The sequence below is a fragment of the Poeciliopsis prolifica genome, unplaced genomic scaffold (assembly GCF_027474105.1).
Source record: "Poeciliopsis prolifica strain line A6 unplaced genomic scaffold, Auburn_PproV2 SCAFFOLD109, whole genome shotgun sequence".
Classification (NCBI taxonomy): Eukaryota; Metazoa; Chordata; class Actinopteri; order Cyprinodontiformes; family Poeciliidae; genus Poeciliopsis; species Poeciliopsis prolifica.
This window is the reverse complement of record NW_026562484.1, coordinates 1-18888: the sequence shown is the minus strand read 5'-3', so window position 1 is coordinate 18888 and position 18888 is coordinate 1. Positions and strand designations below refer to the sequence as shown.

The following is an 18888-nucleotide window of genomic DNA, read 5'->3' as shown; positions in this document are numbered from 1 at the left end:
AGAACATGTTATTATGACGTGTTGTTAGAATATTTCAGTGGTTCTGGTCGGGAATTAAAACTCTAATATTTCATTTCAGATTCATTTTAAATATCAATCTGATTCCTGATGTTTCTACATCTGTTCATCTTTACAAGTTAATAAAGTTTGTGGTTTTATCAATGATGGTTTATTGATCATTTGATGATCAGAAGGTCAGAGATGTGGATGAACATCATTATTTAGTGAATTAAGCCTCAGTCTGTCTTGGACATAAAGACATTTTATCAGATTTTATATCTGATTATTTGTGGATATTAAGACATTTAATGATCCTAATATCAGAGTTTTATCAGCCTTTATTCTCCAATCTGACCTTTGACCTTCTCTCTGCAGGTGTGGTTGGTGTGTGTGAAATGAAGGCTGTGATTGGTTGAATGTGATGGTGGGAGGAGGAACTGCTTGTGCTTTTATAATACAGAGAAACTTTAACTGGATCAAACCATAGAAGAAGAAAACCGACTTTGCCATGAATTCAGAGTGGATCAGTAGAATATCAGCCATCTGTCTGCAGTTTAATGGCAACACAACTTTCACATCAGAAACATTAGATCCAGACTGAAACATGGTTTCTTACATTAATCGTTGTATTCTGCACTGAGGATTCTGTAGAAAACCACAGAGCTCCTTCACTCCAGAATCCGTCAGGATGTTGTAGCTCAGGTCCAGTTCAGTCAGATGTTGGTTGGACTTTAGAGCTGAGGCCAGAGAAGAACAGCTGATCTCTGACAAACTGCAGCCCATCAATCTGAATAAAGAATAAAAGATGTGAGCTGAAGCCAACAGGATGCAGGTTAAATCTGAAATATGAACAAATTAATAATAAAATGCAGAAAATTTCACTGAATGTAAAACACGATGAACTGATGTTTAATATTTGCATACGTAAAACAAAAGTTACGTATGCAACTATGGTTTTATGAAGTCCGGATGATGGCCAGAGGGCCAGAGGCGTATGCGCTGTTCGAGCAATAATATCAACAGAGTCACACCTGTGACATATTGGACGAACAATCAGAGGCAGTATAGCATGAAGTTATCCGAGGCTCTGTTCCAACAGAATCTTCTCACGAAATGCAAGTATTCTGAGTGACAAAGCATCTCTGCTGGTCGTCCGGGATTCATAGAACCGTAGTTACATATTCGACTTTTGTTCTATTTTATCCCTATTGACCACCAGAGGGCGATGCTGAAAGCACTGAATGACTAATACCACAGATGTCGCAAGGAATCCTGAGCACAAACCTCACTGAGAAGACAATGAGAGGAGGCCACATTCACATTGTAAAATCTAGTGAATGCTCAGAGAAGCCCATGATGCAGCAGCACATATAGCTTCCAGTGGAACTCCTCTCTCAAGGCTGCCCAGGAAGTGGAAACACTCCTGGTCGAGGGAGCCTTTAAACCAGCTGGCCAGGACTGCAGTGTAGGCATGGAAAAACACCCACAATCCAATGGGAGAGACACTGTTTGGACAGAGGACAACCTTATCTAGAGCCCCATAACATAAGAACAGCTGGTCTGAGTGTCTTATAGCAGCACTGGCTGCAATATATGCCTCCAGTGCCCTTACTGGGCACAGTATTATCACCAGCTTCCCCTGACATGGGCTGAAAACACACCAATCTCAATGCTTGGTCACAATGAGAATGAGAAAACACCTTAAGGACAAACACCGGGTTTGGCTACAAGGTAACACCAGAGCCATTCAAACTCCAACTGAGACATGATGGACTGACGGAAAGAGGACGTAGCACACTGACCCTCTTATCTGAGACACTACCCAACAAAAAAGCAGTTTTACATGACAACAATTTGAGGTCCACCTGAACCAAAGGCTCAAATGGAGGATGGCACAGAGCACTGAGGACCAAGGACAGGTCCCAAAAACAGATTATGGCTCCCCACTGTACAGCCATCAATCTCAGCATGACTAGACAATATAGCCGCTACATATACCTTAAGTGTCGAAGGAGAGCAGCTCTTATCAAGAAGAGACTGAAGAAACTCCAAAATAGTGGTTATCCCACAGGTGACTAGATCATCATTATCCAGTCACACCAGCAGGAAAACAGATGCCATCTGTTTTCATATTGCTGACGAGTGGAGAATGCTCTGGCACTCAAAATAGTGTGCCTGACAGGAGCTGAATACCCAGTCAGCTGTTGTTTAAGTCTCCCAGCGGTCACACCCACAGCCAGAGGTGTTGAGGATCAGGATGCCATATCTGACCCCAACTGAGACAGTAAATCCCTCCTGGTTGGGAGACACCATGGAACACTGACATAGACTCTGTAGAAGTGGGAGCCATGGCTGTGCCGTCCAATATGGAGATACCAGATGGGCTTCTCCAGGATGGCCATCCTGTGGCCCTCCTTGAGAACTCTCTGAAGAGTCGGCCAAATCAGGGAAAGGGGCGGGAAGGCATATAGGAGGATCCTGGACCAAGGATGAGCCAAAGCGTCCTGGCCCAGTGCACCAGCAGCCGCTGTAAGAGAAAACCACAGAGGACCAGATCAGGCGGACTACGTCTCTGTGGAGGGACCACTGTCCCGGAGCTGGCGCCTGCTGGGGAAGGGAGTCTGCTATCTTTTTGTGCAGCCCTGGCAAGTACACCGCCTGTAGGGTGGTTAGGTGAACAGATGCCCATTCCAGGAGATTCTGGGTCTCCTTCAGAAGTTGCGCTGACCTGGTCCCACCTTGGTGGTTGATGTGGTAATGATCAACAGAGGTGTTGTCTGACTGAACCAAGACATGTCTCTCCTATGGGTGGGGCAAAAAGTGCCTGAGTGCCAAATACACAGCATGTAGCTCCAGCACATTTATATGCTTGGAGCAATCCTGTGGGCACCAGCGGCCCTGAACCATCCTGTGTTGCCACATAACACCCCCATCCCAAAGTTCTGACATCTGTCATGACCACCTTTCTGCGACACACAACCACCCCATGGACACCCCCTTGACAAATAGGTCCCGTTTCTCCATTGACTCTGGACACAAAAATATGGCCACATAACCACTAGTTTGCGATGCCTGTGTAGCTTGACATCCAGGAGCCAGCTGTTGATCCACCTCTACAAAGGGTGCAGTGACAACAGACCGAAGGGCACAACCCAAGTAACCGATGTTAGTTTGCCCAGCATCTACAGGAAGGCAAAGCTGTCTGCCCAGCCGGAATCGACTCACAAGCTGGAGAAAGTCGTCCACCCTCTGGACATATGAAACTGAATCGAGTCAGGCAGACAGAGCAGACTACGATTGGGAAAGGGGGCGGAGTAGCTACTGTCACCAACCACAATAAAAGAGCAACAAAGGGGCTAACACTGTAAGCTATGTCCAGAATAAAGGACAAAAAAATAAAACTGGGAGAGGGGGTGAAAACATCATTACCAATTAAAACAGAGGGCAACATGTAGCCCAACCCAGAACTCCGAACAGGAGGCTTGCTAAAATTGGGAGAGGGAGCGAAAATGCTGCAGTCACCAATTAAAGCAGCAAACGAAGAGTCAGGTGAGTCCAACACAAAGCTACGATCAACAAGATCGGCTGAGATTGGGAGAGGGGCAAGACGCTACCATCAGCAATTACAGAAAACAATGGACCAACAACAGGCAGACGCGGACCAACTGCATCCAGTGTAGTAGTAGTCCCCAATCCCCGGGCCGGTACCAGTTCATGGACCAATTGGTACCGGGTCACACAAGAAATAATTAAATATTTCCGTTTTATGTATTATTTGAGTCTGGAGAATGTTTTTATTGAAAATCTTTTTACCGGATTCTCTCTGTTATGTCTTGCACCAACATTGAGCCCACAAGCAGCAAAATGAGTCAGAAACAGATCAGATGTCTTTGGAAAGCTTCTTTATTAAGGGGAAAAGGCCCAGAGAAGAGACAGGAGAATTGATTTATTCTGGTAGGTGATTCCCACATTCCATATGGTGCACCATATGACCAGCTCGTTAATGAGGGAATGAAGCTCTAACTACTTCACCACGTAGAGATCATGCACTGAAAAAGCGATGGGACCCGATGCCTGATTTGAACGTAGCTCTGCACTCAGCCCAAAATAGATCTCAAGATTTCTGCAACAGACTTGGTGATTGAACAAAGGTCACAAGAGTGATGAAGATCGGGACGTTTGGAAGACAACCGTCTCTGCTTTGTTTCTATTTGAAAGGGGCTTTGGGTTTGTCATACTAAGACAAGACTCTGTCTTAAGGACATTCAAGTCTTCTGTTGCCGAGATCCTCCATCATCTGGGTACGAGTTTGTCTGCACCACAAAGCCTGATTTAGTTAATCAATGACACAGTTCAGGGAACGAAGTTAGGGAAGGTTATGTGGATTTATTCAGATTTATTTTGTTCCTAAATTCTTATAATCATTGATAATTAATCTGGTTGTCATTTACCCTTGTTCAATGCTTGCTTAATAAATGTATATATTAAAATTTAAATGAGGTGGACATTGAAAATAATTGAGTCATTTATTGGTTATGGTTCTTCTACTTGATGTAAAATTCATGTACATGATTCTAGGAATGTGGTGGTTCTGGACTTTCCTTTAATAGTTACATAGATAATGACCCTGGGACTCACAAAGTCACTGAAACTAATCAAGCCGTTAACAAGTGCTCGTTATTATTAGAGAGGGAGCTACAGTTAACAGAAGAGGTTATTGGAGTTATGCAGTAGTGAGGGCTACTCAACTGATTGCTTGTTAACTGAAAAGGGTCATAACTTCTGGACTGTTGGTAGTTAGAGCTAGACGTATCTTTTTCGACACCAGAAGATAGAAGGTCCAAGGAAAACAATCTGAGAGCTGGTCAGTAGTCAGTCCAAGGATCTGTGAGAGTTAGGGCCGGGCTGGCTATTGCATAATAACAAACAAGCTCAAATCACGTTATTATGACGTGTTGTTAGAATATTTCAGTGGTTCTGGTCGGGAATTAAAATGGACTTTTAGAACCAAAGTGTGACATTAGTGCTGTTAATGAATGCTGCAGTGATTTAATGGCAGTAGCTCATTTCCACAGTGACCTTTGACCTTCTATTGACTGGAACTGAGTGATTTATCTGGAGGACCAACAGCTGCAATAATTACACTTCACTCATTCATAAACACATGAACACATGAGTGGAAACTGAACTGACTGATTTATCTGGAGGATCAATAAATTCCTGCTTCAAACCAAATGTTGACTTTTGTCTAAGTTTGAATTTGATCAATTTATTGTTATTTTCATCCATTTCCATTTGCTTGATTCTGACTGACTGTATGATTATCTTCATATTTTGATCCAGGGCTGTTGTATTGATGATTATCTCCTATTGATGGTTTATTGGTAGATTATTGGATCATGTGACTGCTGCTCCATGTCTTCTTTGGTCCTGTTTAAAGTTGTCTAGAAATAAAGCTGCTCTGCTATCCGCTGTCCACCGTGCGTCCATCCAGCTCCTCCTGTCAACGTCACAACTTCCTGCTGCATCGTCACAAACTCACAGGATTCCTGCTGCTTCACCTCAGACATTATTAGACAGAACCAAGGAAAGGGAGGGAATACTTTGTTTACCTGGCATTTATTCACACAGGTTATCAAATGTTTCAATATTATTTTCATTTACTTAGATTGATGCTGCTGGTCAAAATGAAACTGTTTCTGTTGGACTGAGCTCTAATATTTCAGTTCAGATTCATTTTAAATATCAATCTGATTCCTGATGTTTCTACATCTGTTCATCTTTACAGGTTAATAAAGTTTGTGGTTTTATCAATGATGGTTTATTGATCATTTATGATCAGAAGGTCAGAGATGTGGATGAACATCATTATTTAGTGAATTAAGCCTCAGTCTGTCTTGGACATAAAGACATTTTATCAGATTTTATATCTGATTATTTTGTGGATATTAAGACATTTAATGATCCTAATATCAGAGTTTTATCAGCCTTTATTCTCCAATCTGACCTTTGACCTTCTCTCTGCAGGTGTGGTTGGTGTCTGTGAAATGAAGGCTGTGATTGGTTGAATGTGATGGTGGGAGGAGGAACTGCTTGTGCTTTTATAATACAGAGAAACTTTAACTGGATCAAACCATAGAAGAAGAAAACCGACTTTGCCATGAATTCAGAGTGGATCAGTAGAATATCAGCCATCTGTCTGCAGTTTAATGGCAACACAACTTTCACATCAGAAACATCAGATTCAGACTAAAACATGGTTTCTTACTTTAATCGTTGTATTCTGCACTGAGGATCCTGTAGAAAACCACAGAGCTCCTTCACTCCAGAATCTGTCAGGATGTTGTAGCTCAGGTCCAGTTCAGTCAGATGTTGGTTGGACTTTAGAGCTGAGGCCAGAGAAGAACAGCTGATCTCTGACAAACTGCAGTACTCCAGTCTAAATAAAGAATAAAAGATGTGAGCTGAAGCCCAGGATGCAGGTTAAATCTGAAATATGAACAAATTAATAATCAAAATGTAGAGAATTAATTTCACTGAATGTATAAATCCCAGAAACATGATGAACTGATGTTTAATATTTGAGCCAGTAAAACTGGCTCAAACTGACCCATAGTTACAGAACTATGGGTCAGGAAATACTTTAGAACCGATTCTGGTTCGGTCTGGACCAGGGATCTTTAACTCCAGGCCTCGATGGCCGGCGTCCTGTGACCTTCAACACCTGAGTCCCATCATGAGGTCATCAGCAGGACTCTGGAGAACCGGACTGCGTCCTGAGGGACAATTCATCATTTCATTCAGGTGTTGAAGCAGAAACATCTAAAGGTTAAAGGTCACCAAACATGGAGGCCTGGATTTGAAGAGTCCTGGTCTAGAAGCTGCTATGCTGCCTCCTGTCTACCTGCATGTTGCCATGACAACGGCTCAGCCAATCACCAACAAGCAGATGTTGTCCATCTACCTGGTGACATCCCAGCAGAGACAGAGGACAGCTGGAGGCCAGATGTTTGCTGCAGTGACGACACAGAGACGTCTTTACTATTGATCACATCTGATTGATCATCTGGATCACATCTGATCATCAGGAACATGATGGATGAATCTGAATCAGCTCTAGTTTCTGATCAGTGACCTGATGAAGCGTCTCTGAGCTCAGAGAGTCGAGGCTCCAACTGACTGTCAGCTGCCAGACTGGAGAGACGGTTCTGCTCTGACCCGGTCCAACAGAACCACAGCTTCAGGACAAAGCTGAGCTGGAGGAACCGGCTGCTGCTGCTGACAGTTTTTATTCATATTATAGTTTCTTTTATTACAAACAGAACTTCTCTGGTTCTGGTTAGAACCAGAACCAGAGGACAGCTGGAGACCAGATGTTTGCTGCAGTGACGACACAGAGACGTCTTTACTATTGATCTGAAGGAACATTTTATTATTAATGTGAAGAAGAAATTAGAAATAAATCAATTTGATCATTTTAATCTTCTCAGAACAAACTGAAACATCTCCATCATTAATTATTATCATTTGACTTTTGAACTTATTTTTGTTCATCAGTTAAAAACATTTATAGTGAAAAATAAAGATCAATATTCTCAAAGTCAGAAAAATGAAAATAATTTATTTATAAAGCAAAATATTTTAAAAATTATATTCTGACATTTTGAGAGCAGATTGTTTTTAAAGAAAACAGAATAAATGTGTAGATAAATAAATATTAAAGTATCAATGAAAGATTTTATAGGATAAATAGAGAAAACAAACCTCAGATTCTTCACTTTACTGACTGAACTCTGCAGGATCTCAAACACATTATTCAGTCCAGATTCTGTTCTGGTTCCCTGCATGTGGATCTGATTTATTTCCAGTTCAGTCAGATGTTGGTTGGACTTCAGAGCTGAAGCCACAGCTTCACATTCAGCCTCTCCGAGTTTACAGCCACCAAGTCTGTGATTAGAGAAGAAATAAAGTCAGTTCTAATGAAACCAGATCATCTATTTAAACACATTTAATAACATTGATATCATCTGATGAACATCTGGTCTTCACATCCATTACTGAGTTTGATCATTTCATCACTAACATCCTGGTTCTGGTTCTGTTCCTGAGGAAACCAGGAGCTTCAGCTGCAGCCAGATGCTGAAGGAAAGTTGAGTTTCCTCCACAGACTGCCCCCCACCACCCGACTATAGATATGAAATATCCATCATGATGGTCATGAATGGACCCAGCAGCTCTGCTAAAAGCATCCTGATGCTTCCAGCAGAGCTGTCCTCCTGTCTCCCATCAGATGATCCTCTGTGGCTCCACACATCAAGCAGCATCTTTCCTGGTGAAGCACTGAAGGTTTTCCCAGTAACTGGAAGAGGCTGGAATGTCTAAAGCAGTGGAGATCAATACGTTGGTTGTGATGGATTGTGGGAAGGTTTAGAGTCGATCTCAGCAGGAGGAAACAAACTGAACACGACCAGGAGGCTGAAAGCAGCACATCCAGTGGGAGAAGCGCTGTGCGCTGCAAACTGACAGCAAACGTAGAGCTGTAACACAGAACCTGGAGGCTGGAGCAGGGAGGGTTGGGGCCTAAAATCCTTTATTGTCCTATATAGAGTTTACAGACAATAAAGCAACACAGAAAATTTATACAGTTTTTTTTGTGCTGTTGTAACCATTAAACAATTTCCCCTTCAGTTCAACATTATCAGTGGAGATGCATTGCAGATGTCATCATAAAATAACTTGCAATTAAGCATTAGCAAAATTAAAGTAATTTTCACAGGTGGCTGAGCGTTGTTGTTTAGAGTTGCTGAAAGTAACTAAAAAAGTTACTTTAATGTAACTTGGTTACTTTTCAAATCACATAATCAGTAATTTAACCAAGTTACTTTTTACAGTAACTCTGCCAAATGGACTGATCTGGACTCACCGAGCCTTTCTGCAGATCCTCACAACTGGAACCAATCTCCGTCTCCCCAATTCTGATGTGTTGTACTTCTCCAGGTCCAACTCATCCAGAACCTCTGACATCTGCAGCATGAAGGCCAGAGCTGAACACTGGATCTCTGACAGTTTATTCCCTGATTCCAGGAACTCTTGGATCTCCTGAAAAACTGAGAGATCCTTCATCTCCATCAGACAGTGGAAGATGTTGACGCTTCTGTCAGGAGAGATTCTATTAGTGTCCATCTCCTTCAGATTGTTGATGATTCCCTGGATGGTTTCTGGACTGTTCTCTCTCTGACCCAGAAGGTCTCCTAACAGTCTCTGGTTGGACTCCAGAATGAGGCCATGAAGGAAACGAACAAACAGGTCCAGGTGGCCATTTTTACTTTGGAAGGATTTCTCTAGGACTTTTTTAATGAAATCTTCCAGAGATGTTTTACTGTATTTTCCTTCCAGGAACTTCTCCATCACCTCTGAGTTGCTGCTGGTGAAACAGTGGAACATGTAGACTGCAGCCAGAAACTCCTGAATGCTCAGATGAACAAAGCAGTAGACTGGTTTCTGGAAGATCAGATTCTCTCTTTTGAAGATCTCTGTACAAACTCCTGAGTACACTGAGGCCTCTGTGACATCCAGACCACACTGCTCCAGGTCTTCTTGGTAGAACATGATGTTTCCTTTCTCCAGATGTTCAAACGCCAGCCTCCCCAGCTTCAGAAGAACTTCCCTGTCAGCCTCCATCAGCTCCTGTGGACTTGTCTCATGTCCTCCATGGTACTTGTTGTTCTTCCTCTTTGTCTGGACCAGCAGGAAGTGTGAGTACATGTCAGTCATGGTCTTGGGCAGCTCTCCTCTCTGCTCTGAGGTCACCATGTTCTCCAGAACTGTAGCAGTGATCCAGCAGAAGACTGGGATTCCACACATGATGTGGAGGCTCCTGAGGTCTTGATGTGGGAGATGATTCTGCTGGACAGCTCTTCATCACTGAACCTCTTCCTGAAGTACTCCTCCTTCTGGGTGTCGCTGAAGCCTCGTACTTCTGTCGCCCTGGTAACACATGAAGGAGGGATCCGATTGGCCGCTGCAGGTCTGGAAGTTATCCAGATGAGAGCCGAGGGAAGCAGGTTCCCCTTGATGAGGTTTGTCAGCAGAACGTTGACTGATGATTTCTGTGTGACGTCAGAAACCAGCTGACTGCTGCTGAAGTCCAGTGAAAGTCTGCTTTCATCCAGGCCATCAAAGATGAAGAGGAGTTTGCAGCCAGCCAGCTGCTCTGCTGGGAGCTTCTGGAGTGTTGGATGGAAAACATGGAGCAGGGAGAGAAGACTGTGCTGCTGATCTCTGATCAAGTTCAGCTCCCTGAACGAAAGCAGAACCACCACACTGACATCTTGGTTCTCCAAGCCCTCTGCCCAGTCCAGAGTGAACTTCTGCACTGAGAAGGTTTTTCCAACACCAGCGACGCCGTTGGTCAGAACCACTCTGATGGCTCCATGTTGGTCAGGGAAGGTTTTAAAGATGTCATGGCACCTGATTGGAGAGTCATGGAGGTTCTGGATCTTGGCAGCTCTCTCCAGCTGCTCACCTCATGCTGGGTATTAACCTCTTCACTTTGTCCCTCTGTGATGTAGAGATCAGTGTAGATCCTGTTGAGGAGGGTTCTACTTCCTGTTTCATCACTTCCTTCAGTCACACATTCACATCTCCTCCTCAGACTGATCTTATGTTCCTCTAGAACTTCCTGCTGCAGAACAACATCTGCTGAAATAAAGAAGAAACAACTGAAGTAAAAATAACCCAACTGAAAGAATTTGATCCATCATCACAAACAGAATATTGTTCTATAATCAAACATCACATTTCAGCCTCTGATTTGTGACCAGAATCTGTTCTATGTAAGTATTTAATTCACAAATCAGATCAGATGAGTAAATCGGCCTGTCACAATACCAAATTTTGCAGAGCAATTAATTGTTGCGATAAACGATAATATTGTTTGAAGACCTTTTTACACTGATTTAATGGAAATGATGTAATAATGTGTGCCAAAAATAGATGCACTTTATTTTCAAAAGAACACTAAACACTGGAACTGATAAAACAACCAAAAACAAAAATAAAATGGATTCTCAGTGTCTAACAACAAAATATGTACTTGGATAAAAACTCAACAATATAAAGTCAAAGTGGAAATAAATACTGCATTCAACCAAAATTGTGCAGATTATAAAGTCTGTATACTATATGGCCTGGTAAACCCAGTAACTTTTCAGCTGTTCTTCGTTAACGTGACATAAATATATTATAATGATTTTCATTCAGTCAGACTGACACCAGCCACATGTATTGCAGTGAAGCATTCATTAATGCCTGGTTTTAAAATGAGTTAACTGGACTTGTAGCCATTATTTACACCATGTAACAATCATTATACTGCTTGGTTCCTAGAGATGAGCAGGTATCACCACAAGGGGGCGCCTATTCCCTTTTTCCTTTGTTTGTACTATTGTGCAGAGTGAGAACTCTTGTAGAGGAGATGATCTGTGATAATGAGGAGCAGTCCATTGTATGAGACTCTAATCTTAGTACCATGGAGATCTGGCTTTAAATGGACGAAGCGAAATAAAGTGAAAGTGTGGAAAACCTCAACATTGCATCCTGCTGTTTTGGGTTAGAGTGGCTAACAGCCATTGCTAACTCCTTGTCCAACCTCTCTCACCATCACAACCACAGATCGATCCGTTATACCTCGTGTTTCTGTCAGCTAACGTTTGGGCTCAGGTTCTGGAAATGGGCCGACAGCTTTAAGATGGTTAGTTTGCGCTGGGCATTAAGGAAATGAGGAAGGAGGGTCAGTGGAGAGCACCTAGCCTTCATTCATCAACAGAAAGAGAAAAGGCCAGAAGAAACATATAGCCGATAAATGAAATGAGGTCGATAGCTTTAATTTATCGTGCGATTAATTGATTGATTGTTTATCGCAACAGGCTTATGAGTAAACACTGACAGAATCACATCATTAAATGCTTTGAGCAACATAAACTCTTCTGCATCGTGTCACCATGTCCTCATTTACAGTTTCTATCTGAACTTCTCCCACAAATAGAAACTTCAGAGATTGAAAAGAAGGAAAATGTTTTCCACTGGGATTTTCCAGCCTTAATGAAGGAAATCTAGAGAAAAAGCTCTAATCTTTCAGAGAAACAGCTGATTGTATCTGGCAGGGTTCACATTTAAAATGCTATTTCTGTCAAAGACTGGATTGGATGTTTTTAAAGAACAATAGTAGTTTGAAAATGAAATGGGACTGATTTCATCCTTTAGAAGAAAACAATAGATTATTAGAATTATTACAGGGTTTTCTTCAGTGTATTATAGGCCTGGCAGGTTAAGCATTGGGCTTTTTACCTTTAATAAAATAACAAATATGGAGAAACATATAAACTGTAATCTGTGCTATATTATCAGAGTAAATAAAGGTTTCTGACTCAAACTTTCTCTCTCTGTAACATCAGCTGTTGCTTTTTCCACCTTCGTGTCTCCAGGCACTGCTGGAACCAAACATGTGATACATTTCCTCTTTGGTCACTAGATGGCGCTGTAGGCCATGAATCTGAGTCAGGGGGCAACAGGTAGCAGGCAGGTGTTGAACTCAGAAGAGCATCCAAGTTTATTGAGTGCAGTGAAATCACTGTTGTTGTTTCCTTTGGAGTTACTGATTCTGTTTCTATTCATCTAGTCAGAACTGAATAATGTGGTGAATTTGTATCTAAAGATCCCTGGGACTGACTTTTACACACCATAATACAAAGTTATTCTCCCAGCATGTCACTAGTGCAGTACTAGGCTGCCTAGTTCATACATCAACATCAGATTTAATCAGATGTTCAGTTTTAATGCAATTAGCACAAAGAGCTGAGAACAGAGTCACTTTAAAGCAAAACCATTTACACCAGCTGGAAATACAGACATTTAGTTGGCAGGAAGATTTATAAAACCTTGAATTTCCAAATCCCAACTAAAGACGTTGAATTGGTTCAACAGACGACAGAAGGAAGCTCTGATTGGAGGAGTTCAGTCTCACCTGGAGCACAGCTGCTCTGATTGGCTGTCAGCAGTCCAGCTGCTGTTCTGGGTCTTTTTCCACACTGGGGGCAGGAGGAGGGTCCAGATGGAGCAGACTGGTCCCAGTAGGACCTGATGCAGTGTCTGCAGAACCAGTGTCCACAGCTGGTAGAGACCGGATCCATCAGAACCTCCTGACACAAAGCACAGCAGGACGGCTGCTCTTCCTCACCAACGCTGCTCCTCTTCCTCCCTCTGTGAAGACATTTCTTCATCACTGCAATAGTTCACTAACAGCAGGCTGGAGCTGTCCTGGTACCAGAAGCTGAGTCAGAACAGAACCTCAGAACATTGATGATCTCTGGTTTGAAGTATTTCATGATGTTTGCTGTTATGATTGATCTTTCTTTGGTTGTATTGATCATCTGAAATCTTTATTTATTCTGAGTCAGAGCAGAAACTGTTTCCATCAGAGGCTCCAAAATCTGATTCTAATCTAGATTCCAGAGTAGAAACATGGATCATTCTTTAATGGTGGAAACCAGTAAACTGGATTCAGATCCAGTTTGCATTAATCTAAGAACTTTAGAAAGAGCCTTGTGCTGCGACAGAGCATCATTTGGACATGATAGCAGTGATAACAACAACTTATTGAAATCTGTCTTATTTTTTCTTACTTTGGGTCTGATGGTTCTGGTTCATCACTGAGGTCTGGAGGTATTCCCTTGGACCGGTCACTCCTCATAGAGGGACAGTCGGATCCTGGTGGTTCTGGTCGGTTCTCCTTTAGGTCAAATCTTCCATCTTCTGGACCTCAGTAAGTCTGAAAGAGAAACCAGTACCAGTCAGATCCCAGTGACCCAGTCAGCAGAAAGTTGATTCCCATCACGTGTTCAGAGGATCAGAGGAACCTGATTCCAGCAGGTAACATCTGGGTCTGAATTGTTCTCTCCTTCACTTCTTCATGACCTTCTGATGTCTGCTGGCTGATCCAAGAACCTTCTGGAGAACTTCTGACTTTATGAAGAACATTTCAGATCTGAGTCTGAAACCTAAACTGGAATCATGTTCCAGGTCTGCAGAAACATCCAGAGTGAGGTCAGATGAAGTGAATGAAGGAGTGAACATTTCCTATGAAGTGGTGATGTGTTGGTCCTGAACAGATGGGCTCAGTTAAAGCAGCGGTTCTGAACCCTTTGGGGTTCTGAACCCTTTGGGCTCCAGACCTCCTTCAGATGGGCTGCCAGTCCTCCTGTTGAGAGGCAGGAAATGTGGAAGGAATATTTTCCAGACGGACCAACAATCAGAGAGACTTCAGGATCAGGTGATCCATGGATCTCATGAGGAGAGATCTGATCTGATCCTCTCAGCTTTCAGCAGATCTGATCAGTTTTCCAGCAGCTTAGAGAGACAAAGAGTTTCTCACTGCTGCAAGAGAACACAACGTCCAACTGGAAGAGAAAGAACAGAGAGGAGGAAGAGAGGGAAATCTGTTGAGGTTAAATCTGGTTTGACTCCACAGATCAGAGAAACTTCAGTTTCTGATGAACCTCAGACTGATGAGGAAGGACTGATGAGTCACATTTTATGATTTCCATAATCAGAGAAACCAGGTTAACATGATGGAGTATTATGGACACACTGAGAAAAGAAAACATGAAAATACTGGAATAAAATCAGAATATTACAACTTTATTCTGCTGATATTATACATTTATTCAGAAAAATATTAATATTTGTATCTTATTATCCCTAATAATCTGTTTACAGATGTTTTTATTCTGGTTTTTTCTACTAAGATACATAAAAACAAAACTCTCATGTCTTAAAACAAGTTATTTCTGTCCTCCGTCTCTAAATGGAGCCTGATCTGCAGAACAAAGTTAGTTTCATTTTCTATTTACAGTCACATGACTTGTTTGTTTTATCACTAAAATCCTCATTTGATTTGTGGAATAAATATTTACAGTTTATAGTTCAGATGGATGTTTTAGACTTAAAGAAAATAAAGTTAAAAAACTTTCAGTATTTCAACTGTAACAGGTTCTGGAGTCAGAAGAGGTCAACTACATTTCCCATGAGCCTCTACTGGCAGAACAAACCTGTTGATCAACTTTGAGCTCATAATGTCTGACAGGCGTCAAAACATAAAGACGTTTGTTTCCAGAGTTAGTGACGAACTTTCTATTCAGAGCTTTAAACGACAGCAATAAAATATGTGACATTAAACCACTTTGATACAAACAGATTCATTTAAACACAGGAAGTTGCTGCTCAACTTCCTGTGTTTCAACTTCCGAACCTTTCAGTCAAACTGTGACTGAAAGGTTCGGTCTGTTCTCTCTCCTCTGACCCGGAAAAGCCTGAAAACGGGTCAGAACCAGTTTGATATAAAGTCTGTACTCACTGCATCCAAGTCCGCTTCGCTGCGGGGCCGACCTGTCAGTCTCATACCTTATATGGAAATGAGCATTCCGGAAATGAAGGGGGCGCTAGTGACACCATTTCCTGTACCAGCTGTGTTTTAATAACTATAATAATAACGCATTTTATTTGACAACGCCTTTGAAAACACCTGAGAACACTTTCAACATGTAAAATTAATTACAAATTAAACAGTAAAGAAATGGCTTCATGACGTGTTACGTCACGTGGTATGTCTGTCGCGTGTATGTCCCTTTTTTATTTTTAAATCTTTAGTAAATCTTTATTTTCGGATGTTAAAATTATATTAGTAACAAACAATCTGAAATAATAAGGAATCATTATGGAGATGTATTTCTATCCTAACTGTTCCAAACAAAAGTCATAAAACATAAATTCATATTTTAGAGACAAATGTACATTACATTAATCCATCCATTAGTTATTTTACTCTCAGGTTATCCATGCAGTGGTGCTGCAGGTCACAGATCAGCAGTTCATTTCAGAAAACAGATAGAAACAAATATCTGCTGCTGCTGAAGTTCAAATAATACATTTTGATGTCTAAAATATAATTTCCTTTGCCTTATTTAATAAGGACTAGATGGAAAAGAGGTTTGGTCAGTAAAACATTTTTGGCCAACTTAGTCTGTCCATTCACAGAACACTTTTGTTCTGTTTATTTGACAAATATTTTCTTATTATTCACAATGTGGATATAATTTACAAACAAATTAAATGACTTTAGAACTTCTAACACTCTCAACTGTTATCATTGTTTACCATAATGCCTAAACTGATCGGTGTCCCACTATTCCGATTAGAAATTACAAATCAGTTCTACCAATTGGAATCGATTCATAAACTGCGCTCCAAAGACCTTAAATATGCAATTATTGCAAAACCCAAAGTGATTCATTTAAAACTTTAAATGTAGCTTCAACCTGGAAAGACTCACAGAAAGTAATTTCTAAATATTTGTTATTTATTGACAATAAATAATCTTCAGCAGTCGATGCTGCGCTGATATCTGCCAGAGAATGATCTGCTGTGGAGGAGTTATTATTTTCTATATGAAAACCTTTTTGAATTAATTCACTGGATACATAAATTAAATCTTTGTGTAAATTGTAACTATAACTATCTTCATCTCCTCTGATCACGGCGCCGGTCTCATCTCCTCCACCTGGACTCCACCTTCACTCAGCTCACCTTTAATCTGATGTTTGCATTATGACTTTGTAACTAAACAATGTTTCTGTTTCTTCTTGCTTTATTACAAACAACAGTTGATTCTGACTATTAAAAGAGAAACAACTCAGCCGTATGTCAGGTTTGAAAAGAAAATTTGTATTGATTCAAATCATTGTTTAAAAAATTGAATTTACACATATAAAATATTGCAAGTTATTAACTTAGCTTGTATTTCAAATTTTTAAAACAAGGTGATCCAGTTACAATATATAAACAACTATTTTATTGGATCTACTCTCCAACAAAATGCAGGCAGAATGTAAATGTGTGGAAACGAAACCATTTCTATAAAAAGTAAATAATGTAAATCAACAGAACTACAACTAAAGGAACATTCAAACATGTACATAATATTGAAATAACACATTATGAAAACAAATGACTGAACAAGTCAAAAGGCAAATGTGCTTCAGCATAAATGATTTAAAATGGCATTTCACAAAAAAAACAAACAAAAAAACTGTGTGACAATTGAAATGTGTTAAAGACTGTAGAAAACAACTACCATTCAGTTCCTAGCATTCAGTTCCTAGCATTCAGTTCCTAGCATTCAGTTCCTAGCATTCAGTGCTGGCATTCAGTTTCTAGCATTCAGTTCCTAGCATTCAGTTCCTAGCATTCAGTGCTGGCATTCAGTTTCTAGCATTCAGTTCCTAGCATTCAGTTCCTAGCATTCAGTGCTGGCATTCAGGGCAGTGTGACATCAGAGGAGTAACGAGGGAACTCTCCTCATCTTCCATTGAAGCTCACAGTCTTTATTTTGCCGGTTGCAGGAAGAACATCTTACAATCGCAAAAGGAATCCAGTTTTCTGCCTTGAATGACTGAAAATTTACCCCAGTTGATCTTACCTGTTAATAAAAAACTGATTTTATGTAGTTGAAATTTAATTTCACATGTTTTAGTTGAAAAAAGTGAACGGTCCTTACCATCCAGCAGAGCAAAGTGAGTCTCCCTGTGCTGCTGGCATCACCTCCTGGAGAACAGCTTCCAGTAAAATCCATCCCGACCTGGAGGCAGCGCTCCACAAGGTTCTCAACCCGGAGCTGGATCTCAGCAAACAGCTTCACTTTGGCCACTTCAGGCCACATGAGGGCCACAGTCTGAACACAAACAGAAACCACATCATCTGGTTCCAGGTTCCCTTCTAGATCCGGTCCAGAAAGAAAAGCAACAGAATCAGGAGCAAGAAGTGCCTGATGGAGCACAAGCTGCAGGAGGAAGTTTTTAGATTAAATTCAGAAAGAATGATGTAAAAAATCATGAAAGAAAAGTTTTATCCTCTAATTAATGAAGCCATCATTTGAACTCTAAGAATATAAAATATATAAAAAACACCAAAAAACACAATTTAATAAACAAACATGCAGCCTGAAAACTTTTGAAGTGAACTTTATTTTATATGACATTATTACAAACTAAAAATCCATGAGAAAAAAGATCAACTTTCCAAATGAACCAGGATCAGATCAGTGAGTCGTTAATGGAGCTGAATTTGAATTTCATCTATTGATCAAGAGACAAAAATATCAGACAGTAAACGACAGGCGTCTAAAATCAAACAAAAATCTTCCAACTCATCGGTTTGATCCACACAGTCTCTTTATGAGGCCACAGCAGCACAAAATGCTTCCCTCGTTTCCAGACATTATTCCCAGTTCCACCTGCAGAGAGAAGAAAGAGCAACAGAGCAGATCAGTGATTGCTTGAATCTCCAGCACCAGTCAGTGACGCAGCACATCAGTTGTTCTTATTTATGGACGTACAAGCAGACAGTCGTGTGGCAAATATTCTAATACAGCATCTTAGAGCAAATGAGATGCAGAGGTTTTCACAAAACATCCAGCTGTGTAATTGAGCTTTAACCTCATCCAGGCTGTGAAGGCTGCAGTTTTCCTCCTAACACTGAGAATGAGTCAAAATTCAACGTCTTTGCTCTGATACCAACTTTGTTCTGGACAATATGCTGACAACACAGCTGGACTCACTGAAATCGCCCTCTGACCTTAGAGTCTCCAGATGGTAGTTTGCACTTTTCTCCAGATCCTTGAGTGGCTGAACTTCTTCGTACTTCAGGTTATTCCTGCTCAGGTCCAGTTCTGTCACACGGGTCGGTTGGACTTCAGAGCTGAGCCCAGCAAAACACAGCTGGTCTCTGACAAGCTGCACAGCTTCAGTCTGAACAAAGAACATTTTCACAATTTGA

At 41.1% G+C, this 18888-nt stretch overlaps 1 long non-coding RNA gene and 1 pseudogene across 1 annotated transcript; both read right to left on the bottom strand.

The window, feature by feature from the left end:
* Window positions 1-453: 453 nt before the first annotated feature.
* Window positions 454-15475, bottom strand: LOC129354399 (NACHT, LRR and PYD domains-containing protein 3-like; annotated as a pseudogene).
* Window positions 15476-18058: 2583 nt separating this feature from the next.
* On the bottom strand, window positions 18059-18855 carry LOC129354392 (uncharacterized). Its single transcript, XR_008605145.1, has 2 exons — window positions 18688-18855; window positions 18059-18346 (listed from the first exon to the last, which is right to left on the bottom strand). It is a non-coding gene; the product is annotated as an uncharacterized LOC129354392 (long non-coding RNA).
* Between the last annotated feature and the right edge of the window lie 33 nt (window positions 18856-18888).